At 38.8% G+C, this 25,139-nt stretch overlaps 1 protein-coding gene across 1 annotated transcript in view; it reads left to right on the forward strand.

Annotated features, from left to right (window-relative positions):
* The first annotated feature begins 23,710 nt into the window (after nucleotides 1–23,710).
* LOC100664568 (probable ATP-dependent RNA helicase DDX60) overlaps nucleotides 23,711–25,139 on the forward strand; it is a 122,937-nt gene continuing 121,508 nt past the window's right edge. The window contains exon 1 of the mRNA XM_064273591.1: nucleotides 23,711–23,833. The gene's annotated coding sequence lies outside the window, so the exon portion shown is untranslated. The remainder of the gene's footprint in view (nucleotides 23,834–25,139) is intronic.

Consider the following 25,139-nt stretch of genomic DNA (forward strand, 5'->3'; position numbering starts at 1 on the left):
CTGAACCCTCTATTGTGATCCCTGTCAGAGCAGTCAATGATGGTAGCTGGGCATCATCTAATTGTGCTGGATTCAGTCTGGTGGAGGCTGTAGTAGTTGTGGTCCATTAGTCCTTTGGACTAATCTTTCCCTTGACTTTGGTTTTCTTCATTCTCCCTTGCTCCAGACGAGGTGAGGTCAGTGGAGTATCTTAGATGGCCGCTCACAAGCTTTTAAGACCCCAGACGCTACTCACCAAAGTAGAATGTAGAACATTTTCTTTATAAATTATGTTATGCCAGTTGAGCTAGATGTTCCCCAAGACCATGGTCCCCACAGCCCTCAGCCCCATAATTTGGTCCCTCAGGGAGTTTGAATGTGTCTATGGAGCTTCCCTGACTTTGCCTTGTACAAGTTGTGCTGGCTTTCCCAGTATTGTGTACTGTGTTACCCTTCACCAGTTACCACTTACCTGTTGTCTAATTAGTGTTTTTCCCTCCCCACCCTACTCTTCCCCTCCCTTCCCTTGTAACCATCAAAGATTGTTTCTTTTTGTGTGAAACCTTTTCATGAGTTTTTATAATGGTAGTCTTACACAATATTTGTCCTTTAGCGATTGACTTCTTTCACTCGATATAATGCCTTCCAGATTCATCCATGTTGTGAGTTACATCACAGATTCATCATTGTTCTTTATTGTTGGGTAGTACTCTATTGTGTGTGTCCCATAGTTTGTTAATCCATTCGTCTGTTGATGGGCATCTAGGTTGTTTCCATCTTTTTGCTATTGTTAACAATGCTGCAATCAACATGGGTGTGCACATGTCTATTTGTGTCATGGTTCTTATTTCTCTAGGATATATTCCTAGGAGGGGGGTTGCTGGATTGTGTAGTATTTCTATTCCTAGCTTTCTGAGGAAGGGCCATATCGCCTTCCAAAATGGTTTTACCATTTTGCATTCCCATCAGTAGTATATATCTCCCTGCAGCCCCTCCAACATTTGTTATTTTCTGGTTTTTTTTTTTTTTTTTTTTTGTGGCAGTAATGTCAGGGTGAGGTGGTATCTCACCGTGGTTTTGATTTGCATTTCTCTTTTTTTTTTAATGCCCACTGATCTCGAGCATTTTCTCATGTATCTGTTAGCAGCTTGAATGTCTTGGTTCATATCCTTTGCCCATTTTTTAATTGGATTATTTGTCTTTTTGTTGTAGAGATGTTGGATTTTCCTGTAGATTTTAGAGATAGATCTATGAGCATAGGTATTAATTTTTAAAAGACCCCAGTTATCTAGCTTATCTTCTGGTGTTTGTGTATTGTTACTTACGATTTGTATCCTGTTACTGCTGTGTATTAGAGCCTCTAGCGTTGATCGTATTTTTTCTTCCATGATCTTTGTAGTTTTTGGTTTTATATTTAGGTCTTTGATCCATTTTGAATTAGTTTTTGAGTATGGTATGAGTTGTGGGTCCTGTTTCATTTTTTTGTAGATGGACATCCAGTTTTGCCAGCACCATTTGTTAAAAAGACTGTCTTTTCCCCATTCGATGGACTGTGGGCCTTTGTCAAAGATCGGGTGACCATAGCTGGATGGATTTACATCTGGGTTCTCAATTCTGTTCCATTGGTCAGTGTGTCTGCTGTTGTACCAGTACCAGGCTGTTTTGACTACCATAGCTGTATAGTAGGCTATGAGGTCAGGTAGTACAAATCAACCTGTCTTCTTCTTCAGTAGTGCTTTACTTCTCCAGGGCCTCTTCCCGTTCCATATAAAGTTAATGATTAGTTTTTCCATCTCTCTAAAGAATGCTGTTGGTTTGTGGATCAGGATTGCATTGTCTTTGTAGATTGCTTTGGGTAGAATTGACATTTTTACAATGATAAGTGTACCTATCTGTGAGCATGGTATGCTTTTCCATTTATGTAGACCTCTTTGTTTCTTGCAGTAGTGTTTTGTAGTTTTCTTTGTATAGGTCTTTTACATCCCTGGTTAGATTTATTCCTAAGTATTTTATTTTTTTTAGGGGCTATTATAAATGGTATTGTTTTCCTGAATTCCTTTTTATAAATCTCTTTATTGGTGTATACGAATCCAACTGATTTTTGTATGTTGATCTTGTATCCTGCTACTCTGCTGAATCTATTAGTTCCAGTAGTTTTCTTGTGAAGTCTTTTGGATTTTTTATGTATAGTATCCTGTCATCCTGGAAACCCTGGTGGCATAGTGGTTAAGTACTACGGCTGCTAACCAAGAGGTTGGCAGTTTGAATCTGCCAGGTGCTCCTTGGAAATCCTATCGGGCAGTTCTACTCTGTCCTATAGGGTTGCTATGAGTCGGAATCAATTCGATGGCAGTGGGTTTTTTTTTTTTTTTTTTTTTTATCATGCTATCCACAAATAGGGACAGCTGTATGAAATGTTTTATTTTGTTATTTTTTTTTCCATTCGATTGAGTCAATCTGGCTTCCTAATATTTGAGAGAATAAGATTATTTATTGCAATCTCTTATCTTCTTAAAAGAAGGGAGTTATACCTAACCTCCTTGAGGAAGGGCTAAAGGGCAGGCTCCCTTCTGATTATAGTAAGTATGTCAAAGACTAACCTGGACAGTTTAGGAAGAGTTTACCTAAGAACTCTGAAAACATTTATATATCGAAGAAACAACAACACAGCTTTATTTGGAAGCTCCTGGGTGGTGCAAATGGTTAAGTGTTTGACTACTAACCAAAAAATTGCTTGTTTTAATGCACTCAGAGGCACTTCACAAGAAAGGCCTGGTGATCTATTTCCTAAAGGTCACAGCCTCGAAAACCCTATCGAGCTCAGTTCTACTCTTGGAATTGACTCAATGGCAACTGGTTTGGTTTTTTGGTTTAAGTCTTATTTGTTTCAATAAAATGGCAACAATAACAGCACACACCTTATGCAATTTTTGTGATAATTAAATGCGATGATGCATGTCAAGGGTTAGCATGCTGCCTAACACATAAAAAAAGTTCAGTAAAAGCTACTATAACAAAGCCCAATTTTTTCCCATTAGCAAATGGATTCCTGTGCTACGTAGGCCCAGTACAACACATGATAGTAGTAAAGAACTGAAATAAGATGAATTTATGACTTAATAATGGGTTAAATTCCCAGTTCTTTAGTTCTCTTTTTCAATATCATCATTAACAAACACACTATTTCCAATTAAAGAAAGAAATTCTGACAGAAGTGAGAAATGTTTCTACCTCCTTTTTAAAATAACTTGATTTTCCAGCTTCTAATAAACTCTTTGCTCTTCTGGGCTCTTTCCATTATGGACAAGCCACCCCTACCCTTTCTTTTCTTTGAAGATAAAACTCCTGGTTTCCATTGTTCTCCACTTATTACAAATTCCACCCTGGGGTTCTCACCACCGCCTAGAATTCCAACATGTTCTGCATATGTACAACAGCAGGGAATTAAGTACCTCGGACAGTAAATGGGAAAGGTAGGCTGGTGTTGAAACCCTGATTGCAAATATCAACAGGTGCATGACAAAAATAAATAGGATGTTGTTTTCTCAGTTTAAATTCTTTGTGGTGTATGGTTGGTGTTACAAATGTTCACACTGGATAGCAACACTATTTAAAGTTTTTCATAAAGATGAATTGCTTAAAATAGGAACTCAAAGACCATGTCCTGTTGTACTCCACTTACACATGCCTGGAAACCCTGGTGGCATAGTGCTTAAGAGCTACAGCTACTAACCAAAAGATCAGCAGTTTGAATCCACCAGGCACTCCTTGGAAACTCTATCCAATAGGGTCAATATGAGTCGGAATGGACTCCACAGCAATAAGTTTGGGTTTATACATGCCCAGTATTGGCACAGGGAAAGGAAAATTCCACCCCTTACTGTGCAATTCAGATTCCACAGTACTCTGAAATTAATTTTTCCAGCTCTACATTTTCTTAGTTAAATTTTATTTAGATTCCTCCCAGATTTCTCTGTATTTACTCCTTTTGGTTTTGGATCACCTCTGCTAGTTGTTTTGTTGTTAATTGCCACCCAGTGGGTTTGACTCTGGCACCCCATGTGTGCAGAGCAGAACTGCTCCATAGGGTTTTCAAGGTTGTGACCATTAGGTAGCAGATTGATGGGCCTGTGTGCCTAGGCGCCTCTGGGCTGTTCCATCTGCCAACCTTTTGGCTAGTAGTCTACTGCTTAACTGTTTGCCATCCAGGGCTCCTGCCTCTGCTACTCCAAATCCAAACCAAACCCACTGCATTCCAGTTGGTTCCAACTTATAGCGACCCTATAAGGCAGAGTAGAATTGTCCCACAGGGTTTTCAAGGAGCAGCTGGTGGATTTGAACTGCTGACCTTTTGGTTAGCAGCCGAGCTCCTAACTATTGCACCATCAGGGCTCCGCCTCTGCTATTATTTCCTTAAAATTCTCATCTAGAAGAAGTGACTGACCTATCTCTTATCAATACTCTGCGTCAAGAAAATTGGTAAGGAAACCGAAATTCAGGAGAAATTGGAGAAAACGAAACCGAAATGGCTCCGGGTCGGAGAAAGGAAACTGAAACTGCTTTGGTATGAAGCTGGCTAGGGCTGTTTGGCGGCTGGGAACGCCCAGTTGGGCCCCAGGGTCCTGGGCACTAGGCTGCTCCCTTCCAGCAGCGCGTGCAGCAGTGACTTATTGGAGGCAGCCGGTTTGTTTCCACCATGAGGAGCGAGAGATGCATCGCGCCAGCGCGGGGCTAAGGGGTGTCGCTAGGGAGGAGTATGGAGCGGAGCTGTCCCGCGGGGATTCTAGGTGTCATTCTACATCTGGGCGGCCAGACGCAGGTGTAGAGCGCGCCAGGCGCGGGCTGCGGAAAGCTGGGAACTGGGAAGGCCCACCAGGCTCCCAAAGGCTGCGAAGAGGCCCCTACCAACTGGTAAAGGCCAGGCGTGGAGAGAGACAGAGGAAAGGGACACCTGCTGATAATCTGAGGCCTGAAGAAGAGGGGAGAGTGCTCAGGCACTTAAGGAACCTCTTCAAGGACTTGGGCGTGCGTGTAGAGGGGTGGTAATGTGCAGTATTGAGGAGAAAGTAAGGGGAGTCAGATCTGAGCACAGCCAGAAAACCTAAACTTTGACCGCAGGAAGCCGACTTCCTCCTCCTGTCCCTCATATAGGATATTTCCAACGCCTGTTTGGCTTTTATCATTTTTCTGGAAAGAGCATCCCTTTGTGCCTCTCTCTTTCCCTCTCCCTTTTGTTTACAAACCTGCATTTATAAATTCGTAATTAATTTTCCAAGGTTTTCCATAACCAAAGAACCTGATGTCGTTATGTAGGGGCTTGAAAATCATAAAAACTTCCTTTAAAGGCAGAATTACAGGTCCAAAGGTAAAGGCAGAATTACAGGTCCAAAGGTGACATTGCCGTGACACAAATCTTCATGGTTTGAGTAACGTTCCTGAAAAGAACATATCATTGGAATCTAAGGTTTGCCGTTTGTAGTCTAGGAGAAAACACAGCTAGAGGCCAGTCGAGGGTGCTAAAATAATTGACAAGGGGTTTCTGCATCCAAGCTTCTGCTCTCCCCAAACTAAAAGATTGTGAGTAGTTCAGTGTGTACACTTCCAGGTATTTTCTACTCAAAATCAAGTTTATGTTTCTAAAAAAAAAAAAAACCCAGTTGCCACAGGGCAACTCCACGTGTGTCAGAATAGAACAGTGCTCCATAGTTTCAATGGCTGATGTTTAGAAGTAGATTGCCAGGCCTTTCTTCTGAGGTGCCTCTGGGTGAATTCAAACCATCATTTTGGTTAGCAACTGAGCAAGTTACACGTCTCATTTATCTACCTACCTACCTATTTATCTATACATTTTTAAAACACAGTTGACGGTTATGATGACACAGACCTTCCCCCGGAGCCAGCAGAGACAGAAAGCTTTCTCCTGGAGCTGGCACTTTAAATTTGGATTTCTAGCCTCTTAAACTGTGAGGGAATAAATTTCTGTTTGTTAAAGCCGTCCACTTGTGGTATTTCTGTTATAGCAGCACTAGATAACTAAGACATATAAAAAAAAAAATAGGAACTCTGAAAACATTTATGTTTCATTTGATGTAATCATGTGAAATTTTTTTTTTTTTTTTTAAGAATCATGCACAGAGAATCTGGTGAGATTTACTGGAAAGCAATTATTACAGCTATGTTTTATTACCGTTTATTTCTAAGAGAAAAAAATCATATTGGCATTGAGCCTGTAAAGGGTCTACTAAAATAACCTTTTATTACAATTTTTATTTTGATAAAATTATAGATGTATCAGCTGGTACCAGAAGTAACATAGAAGATTCTAAACCTTTTACTCAGTTTTCCCTAATGGTAACATCTTGCATTACTATACTACAATATCATAACCAGGAAATTTATAACGATATATAATCCCTGGAAACCCTGGTGGCATAGTGGTTAAATGCTACAGCTGGTAACCAAGAGGTCAGCAGTTCGAATCCGCCAGGCACTCCTTGGAGACTCTATGGGGCAGTTCTACTCTGTCCTATAGGGTCGCTATGAGTCGGAATTGACTCAACGGCAGTGGGTTATATAATCCTTTGGCCTTCAGATTTCATCAGTTTAACATGGAGTCATTTGTATGTGGCTTTTTTTTTTTATTTAGTTCTATGCAATTTTATCTTATGTGCAGATTTCCGTATCCACCGCCACAGTCAATATACAGAACAATCCCATCACAAGGATGCCCTTTCATAATCCCACTCACCATCCTTTTACTCCCTCCCCATGTCTCTCCTTTTCCCTTCCCACCTGCCGCCCAAATCCCTGTCCATAATTACTAGTAACTATTAACCTGTTTTTTTTTTATTTCTATAATTTTGTCATTTAAAGAATGCTATACAAATGGATTCATATAGTATGCAACCTTCGAGATGGTCTTTTTTCACTCAGCATAATATAATTCCCTTCAGATCCATTCAAGTTATTGCATGTATCAATACTTTGTTCCTTTTTTATTGCTGAGTAGCATTACCTGGTAGGGATGTACCAAAGTTGGTTTAACTGTTCACCTATTAAAGGACACTTAGCTTGTTTCCAATTTTAGGCTATTAGAAATAAAGCTGCTATGCACATTTGTGTCTCCACTTTCTTTCTTCTTCTTCTGCTTCTCTTTCATACCTTCCTGAGGGTTACCCGAACATTTTCAACATTCTCCCATGATTTATTTATAGTGTTTTTTAGTATATCACTTCATATAGTTTTCTTAGTGGTTGCTCTAGGCATTACAATATACATATGTAACTTATCCAAGTCTACTGGTATTGACATTTCACTGCCATACTTTCATTTAGGGCCCTTTTACCTTCCCCATTTAAAAAATACAATTGTCTTAGATGTTTCATTTACATACATTAAACACCACATTGGATGTTACAATTTTTGCTTTCAACCATCAAATATGCTTCAAAAAGCTCAGGGAAGAATATTCTATTATATTTAGCTTTCGACTTGACGGCAGTGGGTTTTTGGGTTTTATTTAGCTTTATCTGATTTTCTTCTTTTCGTTCTGATCCTTTTGTAATAAGTTCCTTTCTGTTTAGGGATCTTCCTTCAGCCATTATTTAAAGATATGTTTTCTAGTGACAGATTATCTTCGTTTTCCTTCATTGGATAATATCTTTATTTCTCCTTCATTGCTAAAGAATATTTCACTTTCTCACTGAATATAGAATTTATGATTGACAGCTCTTTTATTTCTGTTCTTAAGAAATGTTCTACTTTCTTCTGGCCTTCATAGTTTCCAATGAGAAATCCACTGTCATTTCTATTGGTGTTCCTCCGACAGTTAAGTGTCATTTCTCTTTTTCCAAGATTTTTTTTATTTGTGTTTAGTTTTCAGAAGTTTAATTATGATGTTCATTGGTATTGATTTTTTATTTTATTCTATTTCGGGTTCACTTTGCTTCTTGCATCTGTAAGTTCATGGTTTTAGTTAAATTGGAGTTTTCAGCCATTACTTCTTTGAATCCCTTTTCAACTCTGCCTTCCTTTTATTCTCCTTCTGAGACTTGGGTGATATGAACGTTATTGTCTCACAGGTCCCTAAGACTCTGTTAATTTTTCACTTTACTGTTATTCAGATTGGGTAAATTCAGTTGATCTGTCCTCAAGTTCACTGATTCTATCCTATGTCATCTCAACTCCTCTGTTGAACCCATCAGCTATTTTTGTTACAATTCCTGTTATTGTATTTCTGAGTCCTATAATTTCTATTTGAGTCATTTTTACTTTTATTTCTTTGCTGAGAGTTTTTATCTTTTCATTTGTTTCCAGAGAACATGCAATAGCTCATTGAAGCATTTTTTCACTGTTTATTTTTGTTTAGTGCTGTAAAAATTTTATAACACGTTTATCAATTCAGCATTTTTCAGATATATGATTTAGCAACATTAACTATGTTAATAATATTATGCTACCATCATCTGTCATTGACAATTTTCCCATCACCATAAAAAGAAGAAAAAACAAAAACAAAAAACACTGATTCCCAAACAATTGTTTCTCCTTTGTCCCTCCCTCCCATCCCTGGTAAGTACTAATAAATGTTGGTTTCTACGCACGTGCCTGTTTTTGTTATAGGAGTACCTTCTTTTACTGTGCTTCCTTTTATTGTGCTTCACAGACATTGCATTTTTTACAAATTGATGGTTTGTGGCAACCCTGCATCAAGCAAGTCTATCGACACCATTTTTTTCAACGGCATGTGCTCACTTCTTATCTCTGTGTCATATTTTGGTAATTCTCACAATATTTCAAACCTTTTCATTATTATTATTTCTGTTATGGTGATCCGTGAACTTTGATGTTACTATTTTAATTGTTTTAAGGCACCATATAAGATGGAAAGCTTAATTGATAAAAGTACGTTTTCTGACTGCTCCACCGACTGGCCATTTCCCCATCTCTCTCCGTCTCCTTGGACCACTCTATTCCCTGGGACAAAACAATATTGAAATTAGGCCAGTTAATAGCCCTACAATTGCCTCTAAGGATTCAAGTGAAAGGAAGAATTGCATGTCTCTCACTTTAAATCAAAAGTTAGAAATCATTAAGCTTAGTGAGAAAGGCATGTCAAAAGCCAAGATAGGCCGAAAGCTAGGCTTCTTGTGCCAAACGGAAAAGTTGTGAATGCAAAGGAAGAATTCTTGAAGGGAAGTAAAAGTGCTACTCCAGTGAACACAAGAATGATAAAGAAGTAAACGGCCTTGTTGCTGATATGGCGCAAGTTTTATCGGTCTGGACAGAAGATCACACCTGCCACAGCGTTTCTTCAAGCTAAAGCCTAATCCACAGCAAGGCCCTAACTCTCTTCAATTCAGTGAAGGCTGAGAGAGGTGAGGAAGCCCGAAGATAGCAGAGCTTGGTCCATGAGGTTTAAGGAAAGAAGCCATCTCCAATGCAAGGCGAAGCAGCAAGAGCTGATGTAGAGGTTACAGCAAGTTATCCAGATAATCTAGCTCAGATAATTGATGAAGGTGGCTACACTAAACAACAGATTTTCAATGTAGATGAAACAGCCTTATATTGGAAGAAGATGCCATCTGGGACTTTCACAGCAAGAGAGGAGAAGTCAATGCCTGGCTTCCGAGCTTCAAAGGACAGGCTGATCTCTTGTTAGGAGTTAATATAGATGGTAACCTTCAGTCGAAACCAGTGCTCTTTTACCATTCTGAAAATCCCAGGGACCTTAAGAATAATGAGAAATCTTCTCTGCCTGTGCGCTATAAATGGAACAAGAAAGCTTCCATTTACAACGTGGCTTACTGAATACTTTAAGAGCGCTGCTGAGATCTACTGCTCAAAAAAAAAAGAAAGAAAGAAAGAAAGAAAAAGATTCCTTTGAAAGTATTACTGCTCATTGACAATGCACCTGGTCACCCAAGCGCTCTGAAGGATATGTACAAGGAGATTAAGGTTGTTTTCATACCTGCTAACACAACATCTATTCTGCAGCCCATGGATCAAGGAGTAATTTTAACTTTCCAGCCTTATTATTTAAGAAATACATTTTGTAAGGCTATGGCTGCCATGGATAGTGATTCCTCTGATGGATCTGGGCAAATAAAATTGAAAACCTCCTGGAAAGGATTCAGCATTCTATATGCTGTTAAGAACATTCGTGATTCATGGGAGGAGGCCAAATATCAACATTAACAAACGTTTGGAAGGACTTGATTCCACCCCTCATGGATGACTTTGAGGGCTTCAAGACTTGAGTGGAGGAAGTAACTGCAGATGTGTTTGAAATTATGTCTTTGAGTTGCACATCTCTAATGAATGACTAATGATATTGAGGTCATTTTCTTATGCTTGTTGGCAATTTGAACATTCTCCTTGGTGAATTGTCTGTTGAAGTCCTTTGCTCATTTTATATATTTTTTTGTCCTATTATTAAGTTGTAGAAGTTTTATATATATTTTGCACATTAGATCCTTATTGGATATATTGTTCCCCAAAATTTTCACCCAATGTGTTAGGCTGTCTAATCACTCTTTTGATAAACTCTTTTGATGAATAAAAGTATTTAGTATATATAAGGTTCCTTTTATTTATTTTATCTTTTCCTGCTCATGCTTTTGTTCCATCTGATAATCCATTGTTAAAAAGTAGACCTCACATTCATGTAGGTCTCTTTTGCTTTCTTGTAGTAGTGTTTTGTAATTTTCTTTGTATAGGTCTTTTGCATCCTTAGTTAGATTTATTTGTATTTTATTTTTTGTGGGCTACTGTAAATGGTATTGTTTTCCTGATTTCCTTTTTGTAGTTCTCTTTATTGGTGTACAGGAATCCAACTAATTTTTGTATGTTTATCTTGTATCTTGCTAATCTGCTGAATCTTTCTATTAGTTCCAATAGTTTTTTCGTGAAGTCTTTTGGGTTCTCTATGTAGGGTATCGGAAACCCTGCTGGGTAGTGGTTAAAATGCTACGGCTGCTAACCAAGAAGTCGGCAGTCTGAATCTGCCAGGCGCTCCATGGAAACTCTATGGGGCAGTTCTATTCTGTCCTATACGGTAGCTATGAGTTGGAATCGACTCAATGGCAGTGGGCTTGGTATGTATAGTATCATATCATCTACAAACAGGGACAGTTTTACTTCTTTCTCACCAATTTTGATGCCCTTTTTTTTCTTGCCTTATTGCTCTAACTAGGGCTTATGGCATAATGTTAAATAGGAGTGGTGATAAAGGGCATCCTGGTCTTGTTCCTGTTCTCAAGGGGAATGTTTTTAGCCTCTCTCCATTAGGAATGATGTTGGCTGTTGGTTTTGTATAAAAAAAAAAAAAAAAATTTAGGAATTTCCCTTCTATGTACCTATTTTATTGAAAGTTTTTATTAGAAATGGATGTTGGACTTCGTCGAGTGCCTTTTGTGCATCAATCGAAGTGATCATGTGGTTCTTTTCTTTCATTTATGTGGTGAATTATGTTGATTGATTTTCTAATGTTGAACCATCCTTGCATACCTGGTATGAATCCCACTTCATTGTGATGTTTATTTTATTTTATTTTTTTTAATATGATTCTGTATCCTATTGGCTAGAATTTTTTTGAGAATTTTTGCATCTATATTCATGAGAGATATTGGTCTGTAATTTTCTTTTCTTGTGGTGTCTTTGCCTGGATTTTGTATCAGGGTTAAGCTGCTTCATAGAATGAACTCACCAATATATCTTCCTTTTCTATGTTCTGAAATAGTTTGGGTGGTACTGGTGTAAACTCTTCTCTGAATGTTTGGTAGAATTCTCCAGAGAAGCCATCTGGGCCAGGTCTGTTTTTTATTGAGAGATTGTTTAAAATGCCTTTTCAATCTCTTTTCTTGCTATGCGTCTGTTCAGGTTTTCAACTTCAGTTTGTGTTATTTTGTGTAGGTAGTGTGTTTCTAGAAATTTGTTCATTTCCTCTAGGTTGTCAAATTTGTTGGAGTATAGTTTTTCATAGTACTCTGTTATGATCCTTTTTATTTCAGTTGGGTCAGTTGTAATGTCCCCCATTTCATTCTTTATTTGGGTTATTTGTGTTCTCTCCTGTTTTTCTTTTGTCAATTTGGCCAATGATTTGTCAATTTTGTTGATCCTTTCAAAGAACCAACTTTTGGTTTTGTTGATTCTTTCTATTGTTTTTCTATTCCCTATTTCATTTATTTCTGCTCTGATTTTTATTATTTCCTTTCTTCTGGTGGCTGTGGGCTTCTTTTGTTGTTCTCTTTCTATTTGTTCTATGTGTAGCTAATGTTTTGATTTTGTCCCTTTTTTTGATGCGTGCACCTATTTCTATCAATTGACCTCTGATCGCTGCCTTTGCTGTGTCCCAAAGGTTTTGGTATGATGTGTTTTCATTCTCATTTGATTCTAGGAATTTTTTAATTCCATCTTTGAATGTTCAATTTGAACATTCTCCTCGGTGAAGTGTCCGTTCAAGTCATTTGCTCATTTTATTATTATTTTTTGTCTTATTGTTTTTAAGTTGTAGAAGTTTTATATATATTTTGCATATTAGATCCTTACTGGATATATGGTTTCCAAAAATTTTCACCCAACGTGTAGGCTGTCTAATCACTTCTTTGATAAAGTCCTTTGATGAATAAAAGTATTTGATATCTATGAGGTACTTTTTGTCTGTTTTATCTTTTGCTGCTCATGCTTTTGTTATAATATCTGATAATCCATCGTCAAAAAGTAGAACCCCAGAAACCCTCCTATATTTTCTTCTATGCATTTTATGGCTTCAGTTTTCACATTTAAGCCCTAGATTTATTTTCAGTTGGTTTTTGTATATTGCCTGAGACATGGACTCTGATTCGTTCTTCTGCCTGTTGAAATCCAATTTTCCTAGCACTACTTATTGAAGAGACTCTTCCTTTCTAACTGAATGAACTTAGCACCCTTGTTGAAAATCAGATGACCATAGATGTATGTATTTAGTTCTAAACTCTCAATTCTACTTCATTGGTCTTTGTGTTTATTATTATACCAGTACCAGACTGTTTTGATTACCTTAGCTGTGTAGTATTTTTTGAAATCAGAAAGTGAATCCTCTTACTTTGTTCTTCTTCAAAATTGCTTTGGCTATTTGGGCTTATTCTTATTACATATGAAATTGAGGGTTGGTTTTTCCATTTCTGTAAAAAAGGTTATTGAAATTTTGATCAGGGTTTTTTTGAATGTATAGTTCACTTTCAGTAGTATTGACATGTTAACAATATTAAGTCTTCTTTTCCATAAACACAAAGTATCTTTCCATTTATTTAGGTCTTCTTTGGTCACTTTCAGCAGTGTTTTATAATTTTTATTGTATGAATGTTTCAAGTTCCTGGTTAAATTTATTCCTAAGTCTTTTATTCTTTTAGATGCTATTGTAAATGAAATAGTTTTCTTAATTTTCTTTTCAGATTTCTCATTGCTGGTGAATAGAAACCCAACAGATTTTTGTGTATTGATCTTGTACCCTGCAACTTTTCGGAACCACTTTATTAGCGTGGAAGATTTCTTGCGGATTCCTTGGGGTTTTCTATATATAGCCTTTTGTCATCTACAAATATGGATAAATTTACTTCTTTTTTCCCAATTTGGATACCTTTTATATCCTTTTCTTGCCTTATTGCTCTGGCTAGGACTTCCAATGCAATATTGAATAGTGGTGGTGATAGGGGGTATCCTTGTCTTGTTCCCAATGTTAAAGGGAAAGCTCTCAATCTTCCTAAATTGAGTATAATGTAGGCTGTTGGTTTTTCATAAATGCCCTTAATCATACTGAGAAATTTTCCTTCTTATCTTGGTGAGCTTTTTTTTTTTAAAATCAAGAAGGGTTGTTGGATTTTATTAAATATCTTTTCTGCATCTATTCAGTTGATCTTGTTGAAGCATTTTAATGATGGCTGCTTTAAAATCTTTGTCAGATAATTCAAATATCAGATTTATCTTGGTGTTGGCATCAATCAATTGTATTTTCTCTTTCAAGTTTTTATTTTTCTGATTATTGGTATAATGAGTGATTTTTTAGTCTGGAAATTCTAGATAATAGATTTGATGGATTGAACAGTAATGACTGAAGACCAGACAAGTTGTGAGATAACATCAAGTACACCATACATGAAGAAAGTAAAAGGTCATTAAAAAGAGAAAAAAAAGAAAAGATGAAAATGGATGTCACAAGAAACTCAGAAATTTGTTCTTGAACTTAGAGTAGCTAAAGTGAACAGAAGAAATGATGAAGTAAAAGAGCTGAACAGAAGAAAGGGTAGCTTGAGAAGACAAAGTAAAGTATTATAATGAAATGTGCAAAGACCTGGAGTTAGAAAACCAAAAAGGAGAACATGCTTGGCATTTCTCAAGCTGAAAGGACTGAAGAAAAAATTCAAGCCACAAGTTGCAATACTGAAGGATCCTATATCAGTCCCTAGAGAAGGCCATCATGCTTGGTAAAGTAGAGGGTCAGTGAAAAAGAGGAAGACCCTCAGTGAGATGGAATGGCACAGTGGCTGCAACAAACAGCTCAAACATAGCAATGATTGGGAGGATGGTGCAGGACCAGGCAGTGTTTTGTTCTGTTATACATAGGGCTGTTATGCATTGGAAGGGGTTTGACAGCACCTAGCAACAGCATAGACAAAATATGAAATGACACAGGAACTATTAAAAGAAGGTGGAAGAAATACGTAGATTCATTTTACCAAAATAATTGGTTGACCTTCAAACATTTCAGGAGGTAATATATGATCAAGAACTGATGGTACTGAAGGAGGAAGTCCAAGCTGCATTGAAGGCATTGGTGAAAAACAAGGCTCCAGGAACTGACAGAATACCAATTGAGATGTATCAACAAATGACAACGCTGGAAGTGCTCACTCATCTATGCCAAGAAATCTGGAATGCAGCTTCCTGGTCAACTGACTGGAACAGATCCATATATTCATCAATTCCAAAGAAAGGTGATCCAACAGAATGAAGAAATTATCAAACAATATCATTAATAAAAAAATAATACCATACACGAAAACGGTTGTAGTAGTATGTCAACAGAGAACTGTTAGAAAATCAAGCCAGATTCCTAAGAGGAGGTGGAATGAGGGATATCGTTGCTGATGTCAGATGGATCTTGGTTGAAAGCAGAAAATATTAGAAAGATGTTTACCTGTGTTTTATTGACTATGCAAAAACCTTCTACTGTGTGGATCATAACAAATTGTGGATAACACTGCAAAGAAAGGGAATTCTTGAACACTTAATTGTGTTCGTGTGGAACCTGTACATAGACCGAGTCAGTCGTTGGAACAGAGCAAGAAGATACTGTGTGGTTTAAAGTCAGGAAACGTGTGTGTCAGGGTTGTATCCTTTCACCATACTTATGTAGTCTGTATGCTGAGAAAATAATCTGAGAAGTTGGACTATATGAAGAAGAACATGGCATCAATATTTGAGGAAGACTAATTAACAACCTGCAGAATGCTTATGACACAGCCTGCTTGTGGAAAGCCAAGTGGACTTGAAGCACTTACAGATGAAGATCAAAGACTACAGTCTTCAGTGAATCATGCCTCAACAAAAAAGAAAACAAAGATCCTCACAGCTGGACAAGTAAACAACATCATAATAAAAGGAGAAACTACTGAAATTGTCAATGATTTCATTTTACCTGGACCCACAATTGACACCCATGGAAGTAGCAGTCAAGAAATCAAACAATGCACTGCATTGGGCATATCTGCTCCAAATGACCTCTTTAAAGTGTTCAAAAGCAAAGATGTCATTTTAAGGAATAAGGTGCACCTGACCTAAGCTATGGTGTTTTCAATCGCCTCTTACACATGTGAAAGCTGAACAATGAATAAGGAAGACTGAAGAACTGATGCCTTGAAATTATGGTGTTGGCAAAGAATACTGAGTATACGATGGACTGCCTGGATAATGAACAAACCTGTCTTGGAAGAAGTGGAGCCAGAATGCTCCTTAGAAGCAAGGATGACAAGACTTTGTCTCACATACTTTGGACATGTTATCAGGAGGGACAAGTCCCTGAAGTAGAGCATCATGCTTGGTAAAGTAGTGGGTCAGTGAAAGAGGGGAAGACCCTCAATGAGATGGATTGACACAGTGGCTGCAACAATGGGCTTAAGCATAACAGCAGTTGTGAGAGTGGCACAGGACTGGGCAGTGTTTTGTTCTGTTGTACATAGGGTCTCTACGAGTCAGAACCAATTCTGTGGTACTTAACAACTACTGCTACGTGTTGAGAGACTCTAAATCTTGTTTTATATTATTCTTTTAGCAAGTGATCCCTTTGTCAATGTATAGCATAAAGGCCCTGCCAACACCACTGGGCCGTGTCAACATCACTGGCAAAAACAGCACTGACATATACTGCTTGCTTGCAGAGAAATGGCATTTTTGAAGTTCAGCTCCCCCCTCCATTCTACTGTCACCTACCTGGTAAAAGTGGGACACTGACTTTCACTGTCTTGTTGCCTCTCAGTGCTGGTATCAGCTTAGCTCCCTCCTGGGCCCTGCTGACAGAAGGGGGGAAAACAAAGGACTGATTCACCCTGCTTTGTGTGTCAGAGTGAGGGTGGAAGCTTAGCTCCCTGCTGGACCCTGTTGTCATCGACAGCGTGGGGAGTGTGGAGGGAGACAGAACGTTGACTAGCCCTGCCTTGTACCACCTCATTCTGCCTCACTGATGTTGGGTGGGAGTAGATGCTCAGCCCTCCGCTTGGGGTCCTGTAGCTCCCGGGATGCCACGATGCCACGCGGGGAGAGGCTCAAAAGACTATTCTCAACCCTGGCCCCTCTGGCATGAGAAATGGGTAAAGCATGAAGGTGATTAACCCCACTTCACACTGCTTTGTGAAGTCTTATTGCTGCCAAGTGGGTGTGGAGGCTTAGCTTGCTGCTGGGCTCTGCTGACTCTCCATGGAGGGATCTGAACACCACCTCTTTCTGCCATGCAGGGAATGGAAGATCACCAACCTGCTTGGCTCTGTCAACACTACTGTGTGGGGGGAATCAGCCCCACAGTCTGCTTCCCACTCTGTTCTGCTGAAGCTGCATTTGTGGGGAGTTTCTGTTTTTCCACTGGGGTTTGGATGGAACAGGATGGTGCTATGGATTGAATTATGTCTCCCAAGAATTTATGGTGAAGTTGTAATCTCCGGTAGCTGTGAAAATGACCTTGTTTGGAAATAAGGCCTTTGAAGATGAAAAGGCCACATCAGAGCAGGATGGGCCCTAATCCAATATGAGTAGTGTCCTTTAAAAAATGAAAGGAGACATATGGAGACAGATGGAAGGACGACAGCCCTGTGACAACAAATCTATGCTGCAGTTGTAAGCCAAGGAATGCCGGGGACCACCAGAAGCTGAGAGAAACAGGAAAGGATCTTCCCCTAGAGCCTTAGGACAGAACAGGGCCCTGCCAACACCCTGAATTTGAACTTCTAGCTTCCAGAACTGTCAGAGAATAAATTCCTTTTGTTTAAAGCCACTCACTTTGTAGTAGTTTATCACAGAGGTCCTAGGAAACAAATACAGGTGAATATTGCCAAAAAGTTTTCTGTTCTTAGGCTACCCTTTTCTTAGTCCTTTGACTAGAAGGAATAGTTGGTGGTTCCAGATTGAAGGCTTTTGTAGCACCCTGCCAGAATATATGGGACACAATAAAGAAACCTAGGGAACTCACTGACACATTTTTTCTCAAGTCTCCAGGTCCCTAGGCATTCCTTCCTAAGCCTTCACCCATAACTTAAAATATTTTTCTATCAAAGAAATCGTCATGCTATTTTAATGAATCTATGAAGATGTATTATATTGTTGTCACTATTGTCTGAATTTTCAACTCATCAGGAGCCTCCCTGCTAAGAGCATTCCATGACAGGAGGGCTATGGGGACCTAAAGCGTGATGACAAATAAGAATAGATCTGTTGCAAAGAGTGGGCTTGTTGATTGTAGAGTTAGTGGCTGAGAGAAAGTCTGGTGCTTGGCCTATCAAACATGGCAGGTACTAAGAGTCTTCTCACTATCCTTGAAGCTGAAACATTGATAACATGGCTTCCTTATCAAGCTCATATAATCTGCTGTGTTTCCAAAGACTAAGCAAAGATCCACAAGTGAGTCTACATATATCCTATTAGAATATTTACCTCAGGTAGGAAACCCAAAACGAGGCCAAACCCGTTGTTGTTGAGTTGATTCTGACTCATATTGCTCATAAATAAAAAATGCTCAGAATTCTTATTTGGAAAATTAGTGAGAGGATCTTTGATATGAAAACTGATGATTATCATGGGAAGCATGTCACTCTCTTCTGAATTCAAACCAGGTTTCTATTATTAAGTGTTGTGATTGTGTGCCATTTAGTTATTAAGACTCATATTCACCCTATATGACAGTGTAGAAATGCCCCACAGGGTTTTCTAGGCTATAATCTCTACGGGAGTTCCATTTCCAGGTCTTTTCTCCTGAGGAGCCACTCCATTATGTTTGTTTGAGCCACCAACCTTACAGTTAGCAGCTGAGTGCTTACTATTACACAACCAAAGTTCCTTTCCTTAGTGCTAGAAGACAAAAAATGTCCTCAGCTATGATGAATCCAATGACAATGTGGTTTCCTTGAGAAGCATGTGTCATCTCTGTGGTTGTGTAAATGCACTAGGGGTTGTGTAAGCATATGGAATGAATATATGCTTGTTTTTCCTCATTTGACATTGATGGAGCATGCTGAATGGTGTAAAGAGCACACACAGGTGTTGATATATTTTTTGTAGGCTCAAGAAATGCTCACAGTAGAATAAGACTCATCTTTGGTTACCTTACAGAATTAACAGCATGACCATATGATGTGAAATCATTTGTTCAGCCTGAACCCCGTGTTAGGATTGCCAACCTTAAATTTTGGCTCTATCTTCAATACTTTGCTTTAAACTATGAAATTTTTAAATTTACTAAGGATCGTATATACAGGGTTGGCGAAAAAGAGGAAGATCCTCAATGAGGTGGACGGACACAGTAGCTGCAGCAGTGGGCTCAAACACAGCAATGATCGTGAGGATGGTGCAGGATGGAACAGTGTTTCCTTCTGGTATCCATAGGGTCGCTATGAGTTGGAACCCACCCGATGGCACCTGATAACAACAACAAGAAGTATATGAAACAAAACATACATTATTCATTGCTTTCAGCATAAGTTAAACATTGAAGAAATTTCCAAAATGTCCTGGACACCTTGTTTTGTCTGAGCAGACTTTCAATTCGTTTTATTGAGAACCAACCCTACCTGTATCCATATAGTACCATGGAAGCAGACAGTTTTTTATATCAGAACTCTGCATCCACAGTTGATTGGTTTTATAATTAGCACCTGATTCAGCTGACACAGGATGGGCCAATGAGGACCTTCCTGAGATATTTTGGACATGGGAATACCTGAATTGAGGTAATATTTCTCTGATGGATAATGCAGTAAGTATAATGTTCTGGAACAGAGAAGCAGAGGTGGTTGGTTGGTGTGCACACACACACACACACAAAGCATGAGATAAATGCCTCTAAAGCAGTTATAATTATGGACAGATAAACAGTGTCGATGGCATTTGTCTGGCTGGTTTATTCTTTGATTCAGAACATGTATTCTGCATTAGATACTGTTCTAAGACATGGGCATAAATAAGTATGATAAAAAAAAATCATCCTTAGTTTGGTTTATAAGCAGGTAATAAATAAATAAGCACATAAATAGATCATGTAATTATATGTAGTAATAGAGTCTTTGACAAAACAGGATAAGGGACAGAGAGTGATATACAAAATCAGGGAGGAAACAAGCCACACAAAGTTTTGGGGAAAGAGATTTCCAAGCAAGGAACAGCAGCAGTTCAAGAGCCCTGATAGGAAAATGAGCTTGTGTTCAAGAAGCCCAGCATGGCTGGGGAGGGGCAAACAAGGAGAAGGGTAAGAGGTGAATGTGGAGGGATAGAAGAAGACACCTAATACGGAAGCTTGTAGACTGTGGATTTGAAATATTAAGGAAAACCACTGGAACATTTTGACATGATCTGAACTCAAACGTACAAATGATTATGAAGATGGTGCAGGACCGGGCATTATTTCGTTGTTATACATTTTTTTTATACATAAGTTCTCCATGAGTCAGAGCTGTCCTTACCGTAACTGACAACAATAGCAATTGACACAGTCTCATCTGCATTTACAAATAAAGCTTCTGGTCATTGTGTGAGAAGAGACTGGAAAGCAGATGGGTGTGCAATGAAGGAGGTGACAAGAAGGGAAGAAGGCTACTATGATAGTCAAGACGAGAGATGTCTGTTGCTTGGATTAAGTTAGAGACAGCAGAAGAGGAGGAAGTGGCCCATTCAAGTATAACTGAGAGAATTTGTTGATGGATCATATAAAGAATATCAGATGAAAAGAATAAAGGATAACCTCAGTTTTTGTCTTATGACGGACAGGTTATTTAGCAGATAGCCATGTTTGTCACTTTCTGTTGTACATACTCATTTTTGTTTTTTTAATATCTATGACTATTCTCGTTCCCATTATTTTTCTACCTCGGCCTATTCAGTTAACCTGTAGATTCAACTTGTCCCCAGTCCAGCAAGGAAATGTATTTTCTTCTAGAGCCTCCAGAAGGAACATAACCGTGCCCGTACTTGGATTTTAGCCTGGTGAGACCTATCTGGAGCCCTGGTGGCTCAGCGGTTAAGAGCTTAGCTGCTAACCAAAAGGTTGGTAGTTCAAATCTATTCGACGGCCACAGGTTCTTGGTTTGGAAAGCTATTTAAGACTAGCGACTTCCAGAACCATAAGATGATACATGTGTGGTTTTAAGCCACTGTATTTGTGGCAAATTGTTACAGGAGCAATAGGAAATTTAATATAGTAGCAAAGCTGACCTTTTTTTTTTTGATTTGTCTATTACTTGTGTCATTCCTCAATAGATTCAAAATCTGGAGGAGGCCAAAGGGGTATTACACAAAATCCCAACACAATTTATGTTCCAAGTTTGGGGGATAAGTTGTAAGAGGAATATAAAAGCAAAGGAATACCTGGTTATGAAAAGGAGCAGTGATTTTCTCTCAGCACTAGGAAAGTGGAAATTCAGAGAAGACTTTCAGCATACATCTTAATCCGGGCTCCAAACACATTCCTTCCATTATTTTCTCATTGTTTTATTTTACTCACTTATTTTAAATGCACACACATGCACGTACACACACACACACATAAACCTAACCTATTGCCACTGAGTCGATTCTGACTCATAGGGACCCTGTACGACAGAGCAGAACTCTCCATAGGGTTTCCATGCTGCATATGGAGCCCTGGTGGTACAGTGGTTAAGACCTCGGTTGCTAACCAAAAGGTCGGCAGTTTGAATCTACCAGCCTCTCATTGGAAACTCTATGGGGGAGTTTTACTGTGTCCTGTAGGGTCACTATGAGTCAGAATTGACTCGACGGTAACAGGTATATATATAGTATACGTAAAACAATGTGAGTAAACAAATATTTTCTTAGACAATGTGGGATGTGAATAAACGCACAAACAAATGGAACCAACTGAAAGTAGATAGGTGTGAAATGAAGGATATAGTCTAGAAAAAAAGAAGACTTGTGACAATAGTGCCAGAGACATTGCAAAGAGAGTGTTGTGTGTGTGTGTGCATGTATGTATGTGTGTGCATGTAGAAGGTTGGATTCTTTGTTCTTTACCATGGAACAATCGTTCCTTCACTAGAAAATATCAGTCTGGTAAGTAAACTGTCACTGATATTCCCAGAGCATGGCCCTGAAACATCTGTATTGTTTCATTGGCTCAAGATAATTCATGTATATTATAACAAAAGAAGGGAATGAAAGCATGAAATTTTCTGCAAAACTTTTCTTTCTGTTTCATAAGAAAGTTGTCACCTTTGAGTGACTTTCTGTCTCCTGATTCAATCAGTAACAAGTTCTATTGACATATCCTTCCCAACAGCTCTAAGTTTATTTCCTTTTCTATTTCCATTCACTGTACCTGTCCAGACCCATATTATTGAAAAATTAGAGTATGTTCAGTAACTTATGCTATTTAACACATCAAAGAGATCTTTTGCAGTAGATATGCCAATGCAATGTGTCCTTTGATTTCGTGACTGCTGCTTTCGTGGGCACTGATTGCGGATCCAAGCAAAAGGAAACCCTTGGCGACTTCAATATTTTCTCTGTATATCACTATGTTTCTTACTGGTCTAGCTGTGAGGACTTTTGCTTTCTTTATGTTGAGGTGTAATCTATACTGAAAGTTGTAGTCTTTGGTCTTCATCGGTAAGTGCTTCAAGTCCTCTTCGATTTCAGCAAGCAAGGTTGTGTCATCTGCATAATGCAGATTGTTAATGAGTCCTCCTTCAATCCTGACGCCATCTCTTGAAAGTGTTGGAAAGCAAAGATTTTACTTTGAAGACTAAGATGTGCCTGACCCAGGCTACGGTATTTTCAATCACCTCATATGCATGTGAAACCTGGACAGTGAATAAGGAAGACCAAAGAAGAATTGACACCTTTGAATTGTGGTATTGGAGAAGAATATTGAATATACCATGGACTGCCAGAAGAATGAACAAGTCTGTCTCAGAAGAAGTACAGCCACAGTGGTCCTTGGAAGCAAGGATGGTGAGACTTTGTCTCATGTACTTTGGAGACATTATCAGGAAGGACCAGTCCCTGGAGAAGGACATCATGCTTAGTAAGGTAGAGGTCAGTGAAAAAGAGATCTTCAATAATATGGATTAACACAGTGGCTGCAACAATGGGCTCAAACGTAACAAGAATTGTGAGGATGGTGCAGGAAGTGTTTTGTTCTGTTCTACACAGGGTGGCTATGAGTCAGAACTGACTTGATAACACCTAACAACAAAAATATGCCATCTCAAGGGTGTCTCCTCTGGGTGTCAAAAACAGTTAAGCACTTGATTATTAGCTGAAAGTTTGCTTGTTCAAGCCTACCCAGAGGTGCCTTGGAAGACAGAAGTGGAGATCTGCTTCCAAAAGATCACAGCCTTGAAAACCCTATAGAGCAGTTCTACTCTGCACTGTGGCGTCGCCATGAGTTGGAGTCAACTTCACAGCAACTAAGAAAAACACCATCTCAGCAATTTCTACATGTACATTTCAGTGACACTGGTTACGTACCTTAAGTAATGTGCCCAAAGGTCAAAGATAATGAAGGTAAAGCCCTTGTGCTCAAGGGTGTTCACGATCCAAAGGAGAGAACTTCTGTATGGATTGAGAATAATATCCAGTAAATTTCATGACCAATTAACCACCTCTAGCTTTCCTCTGTCCTTGTTATGATCTTTGTAGAATTAATTTAAAAAGGAAATAAAGGAAAGCAGAGGAGGAGGAGAACTAGCTGAAGCTGTGTGAGCTTAAGGGGATGAATGACTTAAGCCCTAAGTGCAGTTGGTGGCCAGAGCACACACTGGACTCTAGTGTGTGTTTGATTCTGTCTACTGTCAACCTTTGTCTTCAGTGATCTCCACCTAAGCTTTCTTAGTGGGCATTGGCTAAATAAATGGAACAAAGGTGAGAATCTGTGATAAGCTATTTAGCCTTCCTCTTTTCTCAGCTTCTCCAGGAAAAGAAATCTAAGGCATTATGAATAAGTGGTGTAGAAAGGGTGGTGCCAGTGATTCAGAGAGAGGAATGTTGTAACTCTGTTTGCCTTTCCAGATCTTCTCAGGTCACCAGTGAGGACTCATCCCATCTGTCCTGTGACTGCTGCTGGCTGTTGGACTGTGAGAGAGTAAACTCCAGGCCACAGGTAGAGGTGATCATAGTGCCTTGAGTACAGGCGAAGTGGTGAAAGAAAAAGGAGTGCATGAGTTTGGGTTATTTAAGAAGAAAGATTTGTCTGCTAAGAGGTCAGCTAAACTTCAAAGTCAGGTTTTGGCCAGGATAGTCGTGGTGGTTTTAGTCCCAGGATAAAATATTTTGTTTGCAAACAAAGTAACTCCAAGATTCATCTATGACTGATGTTTAATTGACACCTTTAGATTGAATTCATATTTTTGAAACATGCTGCAAGTTCCTGGTACCAGGTTGCTTATTAAAAAAAAAAAAAACCTACTATGCACACATTTACATTTCTAAGAGCTTATAGTTCAATGTAACTAGCAAGACAAAGAATACAATTTTTTAACTGACTATTTCTAACTGTAAGGGGGAGGGGGAGAGCTTGCACTAGGGAAGAGGAAGAGATATGGGGTGGTGACATTCCTTAATAAGATAATCCCTACAGAAGAAGAGACAGGGGGTGGTGACATTCCTCAATAAGAGGGTTTCTATTTCCTTTGCTTAAACTTTAAGCCAAGGAAATGATGCCTATAGGGGCCCCTAACTTGATAAACTCCCTAACTTGATAAGGTCCCTAACTTGGTAATTAAACCAAGCCAAGGAAATAGTCTCTATAGGAGTCCCTGTCTTGGCTGTTAAACATTAACAGGCAGAGATAAGAGACAAGAAGTGTATAAAACCCTAAGAAAACAGCTGTCGGGACTCTCAGACTCTCTCTATATCTGATTAGCCCGCTTGATGCTCCCTAGCCAAGTGTCCTTTTGCTACTAACCCTTTGCTAGCTAATAAACCTCTGCTCACTTGACACTATTTGTCTCAGCGTTTGAATTCTTTCCTACACCGAAGACAAGAACCAAGGCTATTCTCTGGTAACATAACCCTCCTGGTAAGTTTGGGGGTTGGGCATCGAGGAGCTTAGCAGAATTGGTAGAGAAACAACGGTGTTAAGAAAGGGAAATATACCTTAAATGGTAGGTTATAAACCTGGATCTTAAAATACTGTTGACATAATTATCTTGGATATATTTCTAAGCTTAGTCATTGGGAATTGTGTTTTACTTGAAGATTTGTTGTTGCTGTTAGTTGCAGTTGTCAGCTCCAACTCATGGCAACCTTAATATGTAATGGGACTAAATGTTGATAACCCACTGATATATTAAAAAAAAAAAAAATTAGACTCAACTAAATTGGGGTTCTCTGAACAATTAAGACTGTGTTTTTGCAATGTTTCACCAGAATCAGAAACCAAAGTTGCTGTCTGGGTAGTTATTTCT

This window comes from Loxodonta africana, chromosome 21 (genome assembly GCF_030014295.1).
Source record: "Loxodonta africana isolate mLoxAfr1 chromosome 21, mLoxAfr1.hap2, whole genome shotgun sequence".
NCBI lineage: Eukaryota > Metazoa > Chordata > Mammalia > Proboscidea > Elephantidae > Loxodonta > Loxodonta africana.